The following is a 10,423-nucleotide window of genomic DNA, read 5'->3' on the forward strand; positions in this document are numbered from 1 at the left end:
CTTTTAGTTTGTAATTGTAAAATATAATTTTATAATTTACAAAGAAATAAGAAAATAATTTTTGCATTTTTGTTATTAGTGTTTTTACCTTAAATGCATTTAAAACACCCTATATGGACAGAAGTATTGATGCACATCTCTTAATCATTGAATTCAGGTGTTTCATTCAGTCCCATTGCCAAAAAATATAATCGAGCCCCCATAAAATCAAGCACCTAGCCATGCAGTTTGCCATTACAAACATTTGTGAAAGAATGAATCATTCTAAAGAGGTCACTGATTTCAACTGTGGTCCTGTAATAGGATGCAACCATCAATTCATAAAACCGAGATATTTTACTATTAACTGTGTTAACTGTATTATTAAAAAGTGGAAGTATTAAAGAACCACAGCAGCTTGGCCACAAAGTGGTAGACCATATAAAATTACAGAGCAGGGTTGCCGACTGTTGAGTTGTGTAGTGCATAAAAGTCGCCAATGCTCTGCTGACTCAATAACTGCAGCATTTCAAACCTCCAATGGCATTAACATTAGCACAAAAGGTGTGCGCTGGGAGCTTCATGGCATGGTTTCTATTGCCGAGTAGCTGTATGCAAGTCTTACATCACCAAGAACAATGCCAAGCATCGGATAGAGTGGTGTAAAGAACACTGCCTCTGGGCGTTGGAGCAGTGGGAATTTGTCTGTGGAGTGACAAATCACTGCATTGTGCTAGCTTTAAAGTTTGGTGGAGGATGGGTATTGCTGTGCCTCAAGGCATGGTTGGGTGAGTTTGATGTGGAAGAACTTGACTGGCCTGTGCAAAGCCCTGACCTCAATCCCATTGAACACCTCTGGGATGAACTACACCCTCTCATCCAACATCAGTGTCTGACCTCACAAATGTTATGGAGAAATGGGTACATCAGTGTCAACAGAAACACTCCAAAATCTTGTAGAAAGCCTTCCAGAAAAGTTAAAACTCCATATTAAGGCCAATAGATTCATTTTTTTAGTTAAGAAAAGAGACTTTAACTTTAACACAACTTGGAATAAAAGATTAAAAACATAATTGTAAAAACGTACACTTGTTTTTATTTGCATTTATTCGTTATACTATTTAAACCTCTATTTCTAGCAATACAGTCAAGAACATCTGATACCAGTGATATTTTTAATAAATGGGATTAATAGAAAAAAACGTATACATAAAAGAAAATTGGATGTTCCTAAAATAATACAAATCTAGATGGCTAGATGGCACTATAATCACACTACTTGACCCAATAAGTCTTGATATTTAATATGTCCTAAACTTTAAATGTGTAAAAGTGTTTCTGGTGCTCAGGTGGCGCAGCGGGATATTTTTATTAAAATTCAATATTTATAAAGCTTACAGTACAAAAAATATCATATGATTGTGCATTTTGTGGCATTGTGAAAAAATATGATTGGTGTGTTTAGTTATTACCAAAAACTACCAACATCTGTTCTTTTAAAACTAATAGATGTAGTGTTGTTGTTCTTTTCCAACTTTGTTGCTTCAGAGCCTTTATTTAATATTCTCTTTATTGATATCCAGGTGAGAGATGAAAAGATGCTGATATATCTGTATGTAGCCTCCTTGATTCCTGTTCTGTTGGTAATTTAGATTTCCAAGCATATTTCAAAGTTTTAACAAATATAAATGCCTAAAAAAACATTATTACATATTTTCAATCTTGATTACTTTGTCACACTTTTGCTTCTAAATAAAAACACCTGTGATCCCTGAGGGATGGAAGTGATGAAAAGGAGATCTGGGTTAGATTAATACTGGGAGGGCAGCCCAGATGAAATGCTATGATGAAGAGGTTGTGAATAAGCACATGCACACCAGGAAAGGACCAGAAGTTACATTAGGAACAGCAGTCATTTTACATAAAGTGTATAGCAGGCTTTTCCATGGCCCTACAAAGTCATGAAAAATGTGAAACTGAGACTAACCAGAGGTCTGGGAAGCAGTAATCTATTCTCATTAAGTCATGCAGGAGTAAGTGAACAATTCATTACTTCCTCACTAATTTACAGAAAATGTTTTCACGATGTCTTTTGGTACCACTATAATAGGAACTCTCCAACATACAACGAAGAAAATCATCAGTTTACTGTTCCAACCATTGAGAACTATAAAAACAGAACATTTCCACTCCCGAGGCTGTGACTAGCTACATCTGAACTAATCTTTACGGGACAGATAATAAGAAGCAAAAAAAAGCTGTTTGGCTTGGCCAGGATGTCTGAGACCTGATTATAGACTTGTCTGATCTGTGATATGGGTCTCTGAACTGAAGAAAACCAGTGCACAAATGTGTTTATTTTACCCAGCCTGGTTGTTTAAGTGCTATCACTGACACAATAGGAAATGGATGACACCCATTGATGAAAGTGGTTGTCAAGAGACTTAATAATCCAGACAAAATCTATTCTATTTAGATTTGTTATTTGTTAATCCAATGAGAGACAGGAGAACTTCCGGTTTGGCGCCACATGGAGTGAATGTGAGCTTGTGTTTTCCCCTGAGCAAAGTCATCTTATTTTCAATATTTTAAGGCACATTTACCATCTTTACTTTATTTGAGTTTTTGTTAACTCTTAGTTATTTATTTTGGATCGTTTTTTTGTTTTTACGATGCCTCCAAAAGTCAGTAAAACACTGGGACCCTCACAGAGCCTCCTCAGGCAGTGAGTGCTCCTTCGGCACCCAAGACGTTGCGGCGCTAAAGTCTGAACTGGTTCTGGCAGTGAAGGAGGAGCTGCGGATTGCACTGGAGGAGTTTAGATCCAGTATTCCAGGCGTTAAAGGCAGACATTTTTCGAGATAACGCTGCTTTGAGATCGGTGTTCACTAATCTCAAGAAGAAGTTTTAGATGTGGAACAGTCTCTCTCCTCATTTTCAGACAATGTCGTGGGTCTACAAGCTAAGGCCAATTATTTAACTGCGGAGCTCAGTAAGCAACATGCTTAGTGCGATGACTTGGAATCCAGGTCTCCTCGCCAGAACATCAGGATTGTTGGGGTCCCGGAGTCACAGCCGACATCCACTCACAGGTGTCTCAACTTCTTAAAGACATGTTCAATCTGGACGAATGTCCCGTGATCGACAGAACTCACCGCTCCCTTGCTCCGACCCCTAAATCTGGCGATCCACCACGAGCTATTATAGCTAGAATGCATTATTTCAAGGATTGTGCTCATATTCTGAGAGACAGAAAATGAGAGGATTTTAATCGCATTGTCTTAGAATAGTAAATAAAAGACATTTATACAGTAACTACAGCAAAATCACTTACTGTGATCACTAAATCATATTCAGTGTGTGGAATCAACTTCAAAGCTTTGTAATGGACTCAGTTTCTGGTGCCTGCATCTGGAAAATACATCTCCCTTCTATTTCCATTATTCTCTTACCCATGTAAACTAAAGTACATTTGGAAATCAATGACAATTAATAAAATGTTAAATGTAATTCTAGAAGACTGGGGCTGTATATATATGTAGTAAGTAAAAATTATTTACTTTTGTAATTAATTCAAATAAAGAAAATGCTCAAGTAAAGTAAAAATTTATAAAATAATCCAATAAGTATCTAAACAAGGTACTTAAACTTTAATACTCATCATCACTGCAGAGATGTTCACAAGTCATAAAATACGAGTCAGAGTCGAGTCACGAGTCTTTAGGCTAGAGTCCGAGTCAAGTCACGAGTCAATATAATCTACACAAAACATATATTGGAAATGTAGCGTAGAAATAAACAAATAATCTGTAAATTCAGATAAAAACAACAACAGATTAGCGACTGTATTTTGCTGTTTTACTTCGTGCCTGTACTTTCCTAGGTTACAGTTAAAAGATTAAACTGATGTTTTGTTTTCATTGCAAATCACGGCACAGCAGCCAAAATCCCAAACACAGCAAAAAAATCCATAATACTGCTTACCTTAGCTTATGTTGTTTCAGATGCTATTAAATGTATAACCGTGTGTCCCATTAGGAATAGAATCCATTATTTTGTAAATGTGCTTATAATTAAAAACCTCCAAACTTTTCCCGGTTGTGAAGTAAAACACGAACTCGTTAGAAAGCCAATCAAGCGTTTCATTGACACATCATTGTGTGACGCTGCAAACAAATACATGCAGATAACAGCATTTCTTACTAACAATTACAATCAGAAGGTCTGATTGGTTCAGAAAGCGGTTCTTACAATCATTAGCGCCAATTCTGTAGGCGCGTTCCATTCACATTATCTGTTACTGTGAAGTGCACTACGTAGGGTATTCCACCATTTTAAGTAGGGAGCGACGCTTCATCACTTCGCTGGAAGCTGGAACATTTACCCATTGCGTGCATTGGGTTAAGATGGCCGGAGCGTTATTAAAGAGCAGAAAATTACACTGTCAGAATGATGTCGGATCATATATATATATATAATTGTCACAAGTCATTTTGAAATGAGTCGTTTCAAACGAGTCCGAGTCGAGTATAAAGTCGCTGTGTGGGTGACATACGTCGCAGACTTGATTCCCCATCTCTGCATCACTGGTCACCAGCCTACAGTAAAGCAGCATTAATTACATGTATACATTCATGAAATGATTTTTAATTTGTAATTTATAGAACATTTTATGCCATCAGACCATAAAACTGCCAACACCTAACATAAACAAATCCAAATAACTTTAGCAAAGGACCGCGCTATTGGATTAAATAGCTTTGAAAAAGAACTGGAAAAAATTGTACAGTAGCTTTAGATTGACAATGTTTAAGTTTGTATTTTGAATGGAGCTATGTAGCACTACCAGTTCATTTTCTTTGCAGTAGAGATTTACTGTTTGTTAACTAACTGTTATGTGACCTAATAATGCCTCTTGAAAATAATCAGTAACAGTTTTTTTTAACACAAGCAGTGATACAAGGAGGATGCAGGCATTCAGGTCACACAGCAGTAACTGCTGCTGAGATCCAGGAATCCAGGGTTTGAATCTCAGCGGTTCTATGGGATGCTCAGGTGTCTGCACAGACATGATTGGCCAATATCCAGTTTTGGAGAAATTTTGGCCCACTTGTCTTTGCAGAAGTTTTAATTTGTCTACATTTAAGGGTTTTGAGCATGGACTGCTTTTTATGGTCCTGCCACAGCATCTCAGTAGAATTCAGGTCATTTTTATTATCCCAAAAACTTGTTGTATTAATTGGTCAGCAGTGGTTTGCACCTTGCAACACTCCCATGGGTGCTGTTTTGGTCAATGTCTTTCTTGTTGAGAAATCGTGTACATTGACCTTAACTGTGAGGCTTTTAGTAAATCAAGAGAGGACTGTAGTTCTTTAAATGTTAGTCTGGGTTCTTTTGTGACCTCCTGGATTTGTTCTTGTTGAAAGTTTAGAAGGCTCACCCTGTCAGTTGTGTTTGTGTGGATGCCTGGCCAGGTCAGTGACTCTGCTGAGATTTAAACTCACGAGTTCGAACACCCCTTAGTGCTGTGTTAGTGCATTAGACTGCTGCGCCACCCGAGCACCCTTGGTTAGTGAAATTAAGTTGCTGTATCTACATTTAAATCTTATTAAAACAATTGAGATTCATTTGTAAAGGCGCTATTATGAATAAATGCACATGTCAATCATTCAGTCACAGGAGAATTGTTGCTAAAATTAATGAATTCCATTACTGCGTTTTGTTGACACCATTTTGCAGACTCCACACAGCAGAGTCTTTTCTTACAGAATTAACATCTGGATTCTGAATGACTGTTTTCCATTTTACCAGATGACTACTGTTTAGGGAATAAGACTGCAGAAACGTTAGTACAACGTGTTACAGAAAACCTTACACACTACAGATTAGCAGTTTCATTGGAGACTAAAAGTGATTATTATTTTTAAATTACATTGTACAGTAGTTAAAGAGAAGGGATTGAGGTCTGTAGATAGTTCCCAGGGACAATCAGTCTCTACAGTATGAGTATGTGCATGTGTGTTTCTTTAGCAGTCTTGAAGCCTGCTTGAATCAGATCCTGTTTGATTTGGCTTCCAGCCTCAGATAGATTTGTGTGTGTATCCGTTTTTAGCCAGAACTACTGGATTTCATCATTATAGAGTCTGTTATAAAAAAAGTCCCTAGTGCTCATGTAACTGGAAAGACATTACTACCCAGCCAAAAACGTTACTTCCTTGGGTGGGTTGTACTGAAAGAGTGTACTTTCAAAAATACACTAAAGTTTTCCATTGATATGTTACCATGACTACCATGACTACCATGCCTAACATCCAAAAGTGGACTTCATAATGTCCTTATAATGGAGATGGTAGCATATTTGATGCTTTAACAAACTCCACTCTTCTAGAAAGTATTTTACCAGATTTCAGAATATGATTATATGGATTTGTCTTTATTCTTCCACAAAAGCACTACAGTTTAGACTCTGATTTGGGGTTCATACAACCCCAAATCAGACAAAAATGGGACACCATGGAAAATGCAAATACAGTGGACCATTGACTTACGAATTTAATTGGTTCCAAAAGGCTGTTCTTAAGTCAAAATGTTCGTGAGTTAAACCTATTTTTCCCATAAGAGATAATGTAAATAGAATTAATCTATGCCAGACCTTCCTAACCACCCCCTTCCCTAACATTTCTAATGTCTTAAATTGTCTTTTTTTGTTATAAATACAACTATATTTTCCCTTAAATCTTAAATTGTAGAATAGACATTACTGTAATAAACAATAATAAACAACAATACACAGTAGTACTGTACTGTACATAAAAAAACACACATCACATTTCAGTACAGTACGTGTGCTGTACCATACACCATAATAAATTTCCTTCATTTTTATATAAAATATATCTACCAGAAACAACAATAACAATAAAATAATAAAGAATACTTTACTGAGCAGAATTCCTTTTTCTCTCTCACTCACTGTCCCCTCTGTCTGATACACAGTGACAGCTACTGGCAGGAGTAATTATACAACACAACAAATAGTGTTTTTTTTTTTTGTTTTTTTTTGTTTTGTTTTTTTTTCACCATTATGTTTCCTCTGCACATTCTTTGGGGACATTTTAATATAGAATTTTACAAAATATAAAGAAAACACCAGAAAAACACCGTCCGCTGTCCGAATGTTCGCTCACTGTATATATATATATAGAGAGAGAGAGACAGTCAGTCTAACTTGTTCGTGACGTCACGTGTTTCGCGAATTTCTGTACGTAATCAGAAATTTGTTTGTACGTTAAGTTGAAAAAGATCGTTCGTAACCCGAAATGTTCGTATGGTAAACCGTTCTTAACTCAAGGGTCCACTGTAATACAAAAACACAGAGTTTCTTACATTTACTTTCTTTTATTTGACTGCAGACAGGATGAACCTGAGATATTTCATGTTTTGTCTGCTCAACTTTATTTCATTTATTAATAAACATCCGTTCTTGCATTTCTGGCCTGCAACACATTTTGGCACCGAGGATACCAAGTGATTTAGTGTTTTAGCTTTTATTTTGTCCCATTCTTCCTGCAAACACGTCCTAAGATGTGCAACAGTACGGGGTCGTCGTTGTCGCATTTTACCTTTAAAAAATCTCTATTGGGGACAGGTCATGACTGCAGGCAGGTCAGTCCAGTACCCATACCCTCTTCTTTCGCAGCCATGCCTTTGTAATGTGTGCAGCATGTGGTTTTGCATTGTCTTGTTGAAAAATGCATGGACGTCCCTGGAAAAGATGACGTCTTGAAGGCAGCACATGTTGCTCTAAGATCTCAATGTACTTTTCTGCATTAATGCTGCCATCACAGAAGTCTAAATTACCTTTACCAAAGGCTGACACAGCCCCATACCATGACAGACCCTGGCTTTTGGACTTGTTGCTGATAACAGTCTGGATGGTCCTTTTTGTCTCTGGTCTAGAGCATACGACAAAGACCTGGAATGCTGATTCATCTGACCACAATACACATTTCCACTGTGTGATGGTCCATCCTAGATGCCTCCAAGCCCCGAGAAGTTTATGCTGTCTCTGGACATGGTTAACATATGGCTTCTTTTTTGCACAGTAAAGTTTTAAGTGGCATTTGTGCATGTAACTCTGTATTGTATGCTATGTGTTCTTTATGTTGGCTTATGTGGGCTAAATATTCCAAGCTGAGCCGTTGTTTCTCCAAAACATTTTCACATTAAATTTACAGCACTTACAGTATTTGACGTCAAAGCCAGCAGGGGAGAAAACTGACAAATTGACTTCTATGGCAGTGCCACAATGAGTGTTACCAAGCTCTGCAACCCATTCTTTTATGGATTGTATGCAGCTTCTACACAGCCATACCAACTACATACATTTGCCCATTTTTAAGTACTGTTCTGTCTGTAATGAATTAGGAATCACAGCTATTAGGCTAAGGGTGTTCATATTTAAAAATAAGGCTACCTGGCACCACATATGTGTTCTTAACTTGCAAATCAGTTATAGGCTAGTGTGTGTGCAAAAATATCCTCAGGCTGGGACTAGCCTGCAGGACTCTGCCAACTGCCTTTCCCTTTGTCCGTTGGAAAGCAGGAGGCAACACCCTGACTGGGCTTCTAGGAGTGGCGTTCATGGGCACAACTCTGTCTACTCAAAGTCTTCTAATCGTCTAAGCTGGTCTCCTAATTCTTCATGCAGTTTGGTTATTTGGTGGATATTAAATACTAGTTGACTAGTTGACCCAGCGTGTATTCCTTCTTTGCACCTGACCCACTGCATCTTTGATCTAAAACAATTATTTCATTAAAGAATCACAGTATTTCACATCAGCATGTACAAAAATAGCTTATTTGTTTTGTTCTAATAATATTTAAAATGTTCAATTTAAGGATAACAATAACGTATTATGAAAAAGAATTGCATATGGGAAAAACTAGTTCCTTGCTTTAAGGCCTCTTATTTCCTCAACTATGTTTTTGGACATCTTGTTCCAAAACAATCAGTATGAATATAGAGTTGGCTAATGCTTGGCAATTTTAATAACCTTCAGTCTTAAAAGAAGGCTTTCCACACACTCTGCGAGTCTCTGTGGGATTGTGTGCCCAGTCAGTCAAATTAGCATTTCTGAGGTCAGGCCTGGCGTGCAATCAATGTTCCAATTCACCCCAAGGGTGTTCATTGAGATTGAGGTTAAGTTGCTCCACGCTGATCTCATCAAGAACTATTAACATTGGCCTTAGTTTGAGCACAGAGGCACTGTCCTGCTGGAATGGGATAGTTCCTTACACAAGCTGTTGCCATGAAGCTGAAAGTGTGAGGTGTATTTTGTATCATTAAACAATGGGTGTTAGAAATGGGTGTGGCTAAAACACCTGTACTTAATAATTAGATGGAGTGCCCACACACATTTGGCCATATGGTATAAATCCTGAAAATGGGTTGAGGGCAATGATTAATTTTTTAGGTCACTGGCTGAAGGAAGCTAAGAATCAAGAAGGGATTAGTCTGGATGGCCTCTAGCTCAGTGTCCTCTTTAGGACCATTCAGACTCTAACAGAAAGTAATGTTAAAGGTCCAAAGGAGGACCATAATTACTTACCTGGCAATAACTCTTTCTAATAGTATGCATATTAAATGGCTTTAAAAGGCAGCTGAAAACTATTTGTTTCAGAATTATATTTTTTCTAATTTGTAATCTGAATAGAGCTATTAAGCACTCGCCGTTCCTTTCACTAGAAACTTAATGCTTGCTGTTTTTTTTTTGTTTTTTCATGAGGTCAGGTCGAAACTTGGCTTCCACATAGTGCATTGCGTGCCAGTGAGAAATCTGGGGTGTGGTCCGCTCCCATCTTCATAAAAATGCAGATGCCACGAACATTGTTCCAACATTTAATTACCATAATTCATCCAAAACTTGGATCACTTAGATGTCCTTTCTTCTTGTAAAGTTCAATGTCAGATGTATATTATTACAAAAGCTTTATTCTTCAGACTGCAAAGAATGTTCCGTCCTAATGCCAGCTCATAAAAACTTCATTTAATTTTACTGCCTCATTACTATAGAATGGTGAAATGGCTTATTAAATATCGCATCTTTAGTCTGATTTAAGTTAACAGGCGGGTGTTGTAGAGGAAAGGTTCAACAAACAGGTTGTGAAGAGCAAAGTATGTATGTACTTATGTAAAAGCATTTGCTGTAAACCAGTAAGCATTAGTAAGCATACATTTACCGAAAGGTATAAAAGTACTTGCTCAAATGTAGTAACAGTAAAAATAAGTGTTTTTTACGTTAAATTAAACATCTTAATATAGCTTTTAATCAAAGAAGTGATTCCTTGCCTATTATTTACGTACAAATATGAACTGATGAATTGAACACTTGATGACGTGCCATTAAGAAACTCTCAAAATGTAGTGAAAAAATGAGGTAAT

This window comes from Trichomycterus rosablanca, chromosome 13, assembly GCF_030014385.1.
Source record: "Trichomycterus rosablanca isolate fTriRos1 chromosome 13, fTriRos1.hap1, whole genome shotgun sequence".
In the NCBI taxonomy this organism is placed as follows: domain Eukaryota; kingdom Metazoa; phylum Chordata; class Actinopteri; order Siluriformes; family Trichomycteridae; genus Trichomycterus; species Trichomycterus rosablanca.